This window comes from Panthera tigris, chromosome A2, assembly GCF_018350195.1.
Source record: "Panthera tigris isolate Pti1 chromosome A2, P.tigris_Pti1_mat1.1, whole genome shotgun sequence".
Lineage (NCBI taxonomy): Eukaryota > Metazoa > Chordata > Mammalia > Carnivora > Felidae > Panthera > Panthera tigris.
In genome coordinates, this window is record NC_056661.1 from 34,849,148 (window position 1) to 34,857,186 (window position 8,039).

The 8,039-nt window shown below is 37.4% G+C and overlaps 1 non-coding gene across 1 annotated transcript; it reads right to left on the reverse strand.

Moving 5' to 3' along the window:
- Positions 1–7,398: 7,398 nt before the first annotated feature.
- Positions 7,399–7,504, reverse strand: LOC122236756. Its single transcript, XR_006215008.1, has one exon. It is a non-coding gene; the product is annotated as a U6 spliceosomal RNA (small nuclear RNA).
- Positions 7,505–8,039: the final 535 nt, after the last annotated feature.

The following is an 8,039-nucleotide window of genomic DNA, read 5'->3' on the forward strand; positions in this document are numbered from 1 at the left end:
TGAGAGAGCTGCTGTCTCTTATTCTCCAGCAATTCTGACTTGCAGGAACTCATCAATGAACCCATTTGACTTATTATAAGTATGTGCGATTTTGAGGTTGTGTCAAGGGAACAGGTTTGTTATGGTTGTTCTAATTATGTGAAAATCGGGTAATATTATGCGTACATTTTTGTGGCAGGTCATTTAGAAAACAGGCTTAGTTTCTAATAACTTAAAAAAGGAAAAGAGGGGTGGTCTAAGTCATAATTAAGTGATTTTGAGTGCATGTTCGACCAGAAACGTATGGTTCTGGATACTTCAAATCTCTGCTGAAAACAGCTGCAAATACACCCAGAACCATCAGGATTTAAATTTCAGGTATATGTATATATATATATATGTATATATACATTAGATTTGCATTGTTCTTTATTTCATTTTTAACTGGCGCTAAGCATTTTATATACACTCCTACCATTGTTAACAGTTGGCTGCATTCACACTAATGAAGTGTCTTTTTGAAACTAAACATTTTATTTTGAGATAATTGTGATTATCTCAAACTGTAGATTCACAGGCAATTGTAAGACCTATCAACCTTTTACCCACTTTTTCCCAATGACAAATATTGCAGACGTATAGTACAATATCACAGCCAGGATATCGATGTTGGTATAATCAAAACCAAAACATTTCCAAGACCACAAGTTTCTTCATGTTGCCCTTTTATAGACATACCGACCTCCTTCCTGCCCCTACTTCCTGCCTCATGCCTGGCAAGCACTAACGGCTCTCCACTTGTATAATTTTGTCATTTCCAGGATGTTATACAAATGGTATCACATAGCATGTAAACTTTTGGAATTGACTTTTTCACCCAGCACAGCTGGGTATCCTCGTAATACTAGTTTCATAAAATGTGTTGGAAATGTTCCCTTTCCTTCTATTTTCTGGAAGACAATCTATGGAGTCAGTATTAATTCTTCTTTTAACATTTGATAGAATTCTCCAGCGACACAATCTGGGCCTGGAGATTTAATTTTGGGGAGTTTTAAAATTACAAATTCAATTTCTTCAATGGCTATATGGCTATTCAAATGATCTACTTCATATGGGGTGAGGTGTGGCTCGTGCTTTTTTCAGGAATTAGTCCATTTCATATGAATCGTCAAATTTATGTGTGCAGAGTTGTTCACAGCATTCCCTGATTTTGTTGTCTGTAGGGTCTGTAATGCTATTTTGTTCCTGCTACTGGAAATTTTGCTTCCTCTCTTCTTCTTGTTTTTAAATTTTTTTTTTAAAGTTTATTCATTTTTGAGAGAGAGAGAGAGACAGAGCGTGAGCAGGGGAGAGGCAGAGAGAGAGAGAGGGAGACACAGAATCCAAAGCAGGCTCCAGGCTCTGAGCTGTCAACACAGAGCCCAATGGAGGGCTCAAACTCATGAGGCATGAGATCCTGACCTGAGCTGAAGTCGGGTAGGGCGTTCAACCGACTGAGCCACCCAGGTGCCCCAGCCTCCTCTCTTATTCTTTGTTAGTCTTATCAGATCTGTGATTTTCAGATATTTTTTTCCATTCTGTGGGTTGTCTTTTCACTTTCTTGATCGTGTCCTTTGAAGCTCAAAAGTTTTCAGTTTTGATGAATTGCAACTTACCTATTTTTTTTTCTTTGATTGCTTGTCTTTAAGTGTTGTACTAAGAAACCACTGCTTACTCTAAAGCCATGAAGATTTACACTTACGTTTTTTCCTAAGACTTATAGTTTTAGCTCTTACATTTATATCTTGATCCATTTGAGTAGTTTTGTGTGTGTGTGTGGTGTGAGTTAGAATGTTCAATTTCATTTTTTTATGTGTGAATCCCATTATTTTGATTAACGTTTCCAGAAAATGTATTTTTCCATACTTTTCATTTCCATCAGTCTGTAGTGTTATATTTAGAGTTTCTTGTAGATGGCATAATTTCTATCCTTTAGTTGGTGTATTTAGACTGTTTACATTTAATGAAATTATTAATATGTTAGTACTTAAACCTGTAATTTTGTTTATGTTTTATGTTTGTTCTCTGTTTTTGTTTTTTCTTTTTCTTTTTTCTGCTTTTCTATTTTCACATATTCTAGAATTCAATTTTCTTTTATCTATAGTGCTTTTGAGTGCATCTCTTTGTATAGCTTTTTAAGCAGTTACTCTAAGTAGTACATTGCATATACATGACTTGTCACAGTCTATTGAAGGTGTCATTTTTCTGGTTCAGTGAAGTATAGAAAATTTGCCTTCCTTTATGTTCCTTTACTTTCCCTCATGTGTAACATAATTGTCTTAAATATTTCTTGTTCATACCACATCCAATGGTGTTAAAATTTTGGCTTCAATGACCAAATGTAAATTAGAGAACTGAGGAGGAAAAGGAAAGTCTATTGTATTTACCCATGTTTTTGCTTACCATGTTCTATCTTCCTTCCTGATATTTCAAACTTCTTTCTTTTATTATTTCCTTTATGCTTAGAAAGTTTCCTTTAGCCATTATTTTAGGGTAGGACTGCTGGAGACAAATGTGTTTAATTTTATTTTATCAGAGAATGTCTTACTTTCCCCTTAATTTATGAGGGATGATTTCTCTGGATAGAAGGCTCTGGCTTGGCATCTCTCTCTCTCTCTCTCTTCTTTCTTTCTTTCTCACTTGAAAATGTGAGAATTCATTCTGGTCTCGATTGTTGTTGATGAGAAATTCATTATCATCCAGATTTTTTTCAACTTAGACGTCACTTCCCTCACTGCATTCAAGATATTTTCTTTGCCTTTACTTTTTTTTTAAATTTTTTAAATGTTTATTTATTTTTGAGACAGAGAGAGACAGAGCATGAATGGGGGAGGGGCAGAGAGAGAGGGAGACACAGAATCGGAAGCGGGCTCCAGGCTCTGAGCCATCAGCCCAGAGCCCGACGCGGGGCTCCAACCCACGAACTGTGAGATCGTGACCTGAGCTGAAGTCGGACGCTCAACCGACTGAGCCACCCAGGCGCCCCCTCTTTGCCTTTACTTTTAAGAAGTTTGACCATGATGTGTCCTGGTGTGATGGATGAATTGTGCCTCCCCCAAATTCATATGTTGAAGCTCTCCCTAATGCTCAGTATGATGGCATTTGGAGAATTCCTTTAGGGAGGTAAGTAAGGTTAAATGAGGTCATAATGGTGAATTCCTAATTGGACGGGACTGGTGTTCTTATAAGAAGGGAAAGAGATATCAGATCAATCTCTCTCTCTCTTTCTCTCCATGCATGCACATGGAATGGATGTGCACAGAGGAAAGGCCATGTGAGGTCAGGGTGCGAAGACAGTCATCTATAAGTTGAGAAGAAAGTGCTCACCAGAAACTCACTTGGCTGGTATTTTGATCTTAGACTTCCAGCTTCCAGAACTGTGAGAAAATTAATTTCTGTCATTTAAGCCACCCAGTGTGCAACATTCTCTTCTGTTATGGCAGCCTCAGTAGACTAATACACTTAGTGTGCATTTTTTTTAGTTTATCCTGTTTGGGATTCACTTAGGTTCTTGAATGTAGGTTTATGTCTTTTTCAAAATCAGGAAGATTTCAGCCATTATTTTCTCAAATATTTTTTTAGTACTGCATCTTTCTCCTATCCTTTTGGGACTCCAATGACATGATCCAATGGCTAGATCTTTTGCTGTGTGGTCCCATGGATTCCTGAGGCTCTGTTTATTTATTTTTAAATCTGTTTTCTTCCTGCTAAGTTTGGGTAATTTATATTGCTTTATTTTCAAGGTCAGTATTCTTTTGTTTATCCTCTCCATTCTGATTTTCAGCCCATCCACTGAGGTTTTAAATTTTGGTTATTGTATTTTTCAGGTTTAAAATTTCCACTTTGTTTTCCTTATATCTTCTATTTCTCCAGAAAAACTTTCTATTCCTTTGCTGAGACTTAATTTTTTTTCCCATTTGTTTCAAATGTATTCTTACTTGTTCATCAAAGCATTTTTATGGTGGCTGCTTTAAACATTTTGTCATGTGATTCTGACATCTATGTCAGCATGGTGTTGGCATTTATTGATGTTCTTTATTAAATTCAAGGTATTCTTTTTAAAATTAATTATTTAATATTTTAGAGAGAGTGGAGGAAGAGGGGCAGAGGGAGAGAGAGAGAACCATAAGCAGGCTCTACACTCAGCCTGACATGGGGCTTGATCCTAAGACCTAAGATCAGGACCTGAACCAAAATCAAGAGTCAGATGCTCAACTGATTGAGACACCCAGGTGCCCCTAAATTCAGGATATTCTTAGTTCTTAGTATGATGTGTGACTTTTTTTTTGTTAAAACCTGGAAATTTGGGGTTTTATAAATATTTGGGTATTTCTGAATCTTATTTAAGCCTTCTGTTTTATCTGGCTTTCCCTGATACTACCAGACAAGGTGGGAGTTCCAGCTCCCCACTCTTCTTTGAGGGTGGGACAGGGAGACGTTACTGCCCTTGTGGGGATGAAATCTCAGCTACCTGCCCTGCCTTTTGTTACTGCTTTAGCAGCGGTTGGAGTGCTTTGTTCAGCCTGGCAGAGGTGACTTCTAGGTTCCCCCATCAGCCTTTGCTGTTGCAGGCTGGGAAGCGGCCATGGTGTTTTTTTGTGGTGTGTGGCTGGAGTAGTTATTTTCTGACAGTTTTCTTTCTTGCTAGGCTGTCCTTTCGCTGGTTTTTGGTTGGAGAAACAGGAGTTCATTTGTTTGTTTGTTTAATGTTGATTTATTTTTGAGAGAGAAAGAGGGAGAGAGAGAGAGAGAGAGAGAGAGAGAGACAGGGCATGAGTGGGGGAGGAGCAGAGACAGAGGGAGACACAGGATCCAAAGCAGGCTCCAGGCTCCGAGCTGTCAGCACAGAGCCCGACGCCGGGCTCCAATCGTGAGCTGTGAGATCATGACCTGAGCTGAAGTCAGACACTTAACCGAATGAGCCACCCAGGTGCCTGGGAGAAAGCAGGATTTAGCTGGAATTTCTTTTGTATGTTCCTGTTAGAATTTCTGGATTGCTGGTTTCTTCTGTCTAGAATGCATGAAGCAAAACAGCTCCTGCCCACCTCCCCCCAAAAATCAAACTAGAAAAAACACAAATTAAACAAACCTGGGAACCTGATCATTCTGTTGTTTTTCAGGTCCCAAGATCCACAGCTCATCTGTCTTCTCTCTATCGTTAAGAATTTCTTTATGTTTCTTCCATATGTAATGCACAGGTTTTTAGTTGTACTTAGTAAAAGGCATAAGAAAAAGTATGACTACTCCATCTTTCCTGTCATGGAAGTAACTTGAACCCTGTCATTTTAATGGCTAATGATTTTTAATTTACTGTAATGTGCATTTTAGTTTTTTTAGAGTAGACATAAGACAAACACAAATTTTCTTTTCGTGTGTTCATCACCTAGTTAGGAAAGCACCATAGAATACGTATCAAGTAACCTGTGGCAATAAAGTTAGCATCACAGTCTCCAAAAAGAAATATGTGGACGAATATATAATATATACAATTCAAGGCTGGCCTTATGCTGTTGCATTTAAATCTGTACATATTGTGTAGTTTTTATATCTTAAATAGCTTGTTAGCCTACTACCAGCAGTCCATTTTATTTGGAATTAAAACCTTTCTGTGGACATTAAGTAGCTACAGAAAAAGCAGAAATCAGCACTTTAAAATTGGTTTATTTTATAACTAAATGTCAACTAATTACTCCAATAAGTTGAAAATTCTTGCTTATATTAGCCAGAGTTATGTTCATTTTCAGAGAAAAAAATTCCGTGTCATAAAATCTCTCTCTTTCTCTCTCACCTCCTTGTTATAAAAAGTTAAGTGTTTCCTCATCTGGGTTTTACTATAGGAGTCGCATAAATGACCAGATTTATTAAACATAGACTTCTTGAGAGCATTGAGGAAAGTTTACAGTCTTCAGTCAGTAGACAACCGCTTATGGGTCTGCAAAGCTTACTCTATGAGCCCCTGTCTGGGGCCATTGCCAGAGGCCTCCCCCAGGGAAGTGTTTGGCTCTGTCTTTTCTCAACCACTGTCTTTCCTTTGACTGGGACTGTGTCCAAGGCATGCCTAGATTTCTTGTCTTCCTCTGATCTCACCTCAGTCCATCACACCTCAGGAAATCCCTTTCTTACCTGTTCCTATATCTTTCTTTAGCCCTGGTCCACCAACCTTACTCCTTCCAGCTCCAGTTACTTCAGAAGTCACAGAATCACCATTCCTTCTACACAAATGTGGGAACAAAGACCTGGCGAGATTAAAGTGGTTTTGTTAGGACAGGCATATTAATAGTGAAACAGAAGATAAGAATTCCAGTTCTCTAACAAAAAATATTTCTATCTTTGTTGCATTTTTATAATTCCCTCTTTCTCTTTTTGTTATATTTCTATAATCACCTTGGGGGCAAAGTAGAGGGGAATAAAATATCACTAGCAATGGGTGATTAATGACAAGAATTGACCCAAATCGAGAAAAGGAAAGCCATACATAGATGAATAAAAAATTACAAAATAACTATTGTATCCTGTAATTCAAATTCCCTTCACATTATCTAGGAGTCAATTCACCTGGTGTCAGAATCTGGAGAGAGGTTGGATGGGGCTTTCTTCTACTGTTATGGAAGTAGTCTAAAATATATACTAGTAGTTGACATTTCTTGTGAAATAAAGTTTTTTGCTTGAAAGTAACAGAAAGCCAACTGAAAAAATGCCTGAAACAAAGGAAAAATCAATGGCTCGTATATTTAAGAAATAGGTTTGAGGCACCAGGATTTAAAAGTTGTGGTCAGGAATTTATCTTTGTACATTTCTTGGCTCTGCCTTCCTGTGTTGGCTTAATTTCCAAATAGGATTGACTTTTAAAATCTTATTTATTTATTTATTTATTTATATAAGCACCATCAGGTCTGTATCTTAAAATTTTAGACACTCTAGGGGAATGAAGGTCTTTTTTCACAATAGTAAGAGTGATGCACATTTTCTGACTGGGACTACTAAGGTCACATGCTCATCTCTGGACCAATCTGCTGAAGACTGGAATGCTCAGATTAGCCTAAATTCCTAATAGATTTCTTAACCCCAGAGATGGAGTCAGTTCTATTGAACTACGTAAGTTGAGGGAAGGGTAGGAATATTTCCCATAGAGGAATATTGAGACACTATCAGTGAAAGAAGGAAGGAATGCTGGGAAGATAGATCAACATGTATCTATTGTCCACAGAGGAAGTTATAATCTGAGTAGAGAATGAGGTCAGGGGAAAATTAATCCCATAAACACCAAGACTTTCTTTGCTATCTCTGATTTAACTATCTCTTCTGAATTGGAGATAGGACCCTAAAGGTTCAGATTTCTCCCAAAATCTATTTCAGAATTTTCCTGAAAATTTTCTCCTATCACATGCCTTTTGTGTTAAGAATTTGTGTGTCATCCTCGTGCAGGGCCCATGCTAATCTTCTCTGTATTGTTCCAATTTTAGTATATGTGCTGCTGAACGAGCACATATGTCACTTTTGTTATTAAAACTATCTTTTTTCAAAGCATGAGTCTTCAAGTTACATTTTTTAAAAACGAAATTATTATTCAATTTTATCTTTTCTACTTTGTTTAACCATGTACATCAAGGCAATATGAACCCATTGTGAATATACTTACTTTATTCTAGCAAGTTACTGCGTAGGTAAGTTTGGGAGGCTAGACTGGAAATGTAACTACTTTTTGTAAGTATTTTTTTAATGGAAAAATGAATTTCATGTTCCACACAACTAATTAACAAATGAACCAGTGGAATACAATTCATTTGCAAGCACACACTGCTAAGAAATCTAGGGGATGCATCAATGAACTTTAATTACATGGAATCATTTGATTAACTTAGTCTTCCTCCTCTACTCCAATAACCAGGTGTCTTCCTGAGCAAAGTTTTAGCAGATATGATCAGATGTACAAGTTGAGACAATCGTGTTTATTTGGATAGATGACCTAGATATAACTATGCCTTAAACAGAGCTCAGTTCCCCTCCTGGTGAGTATGTGG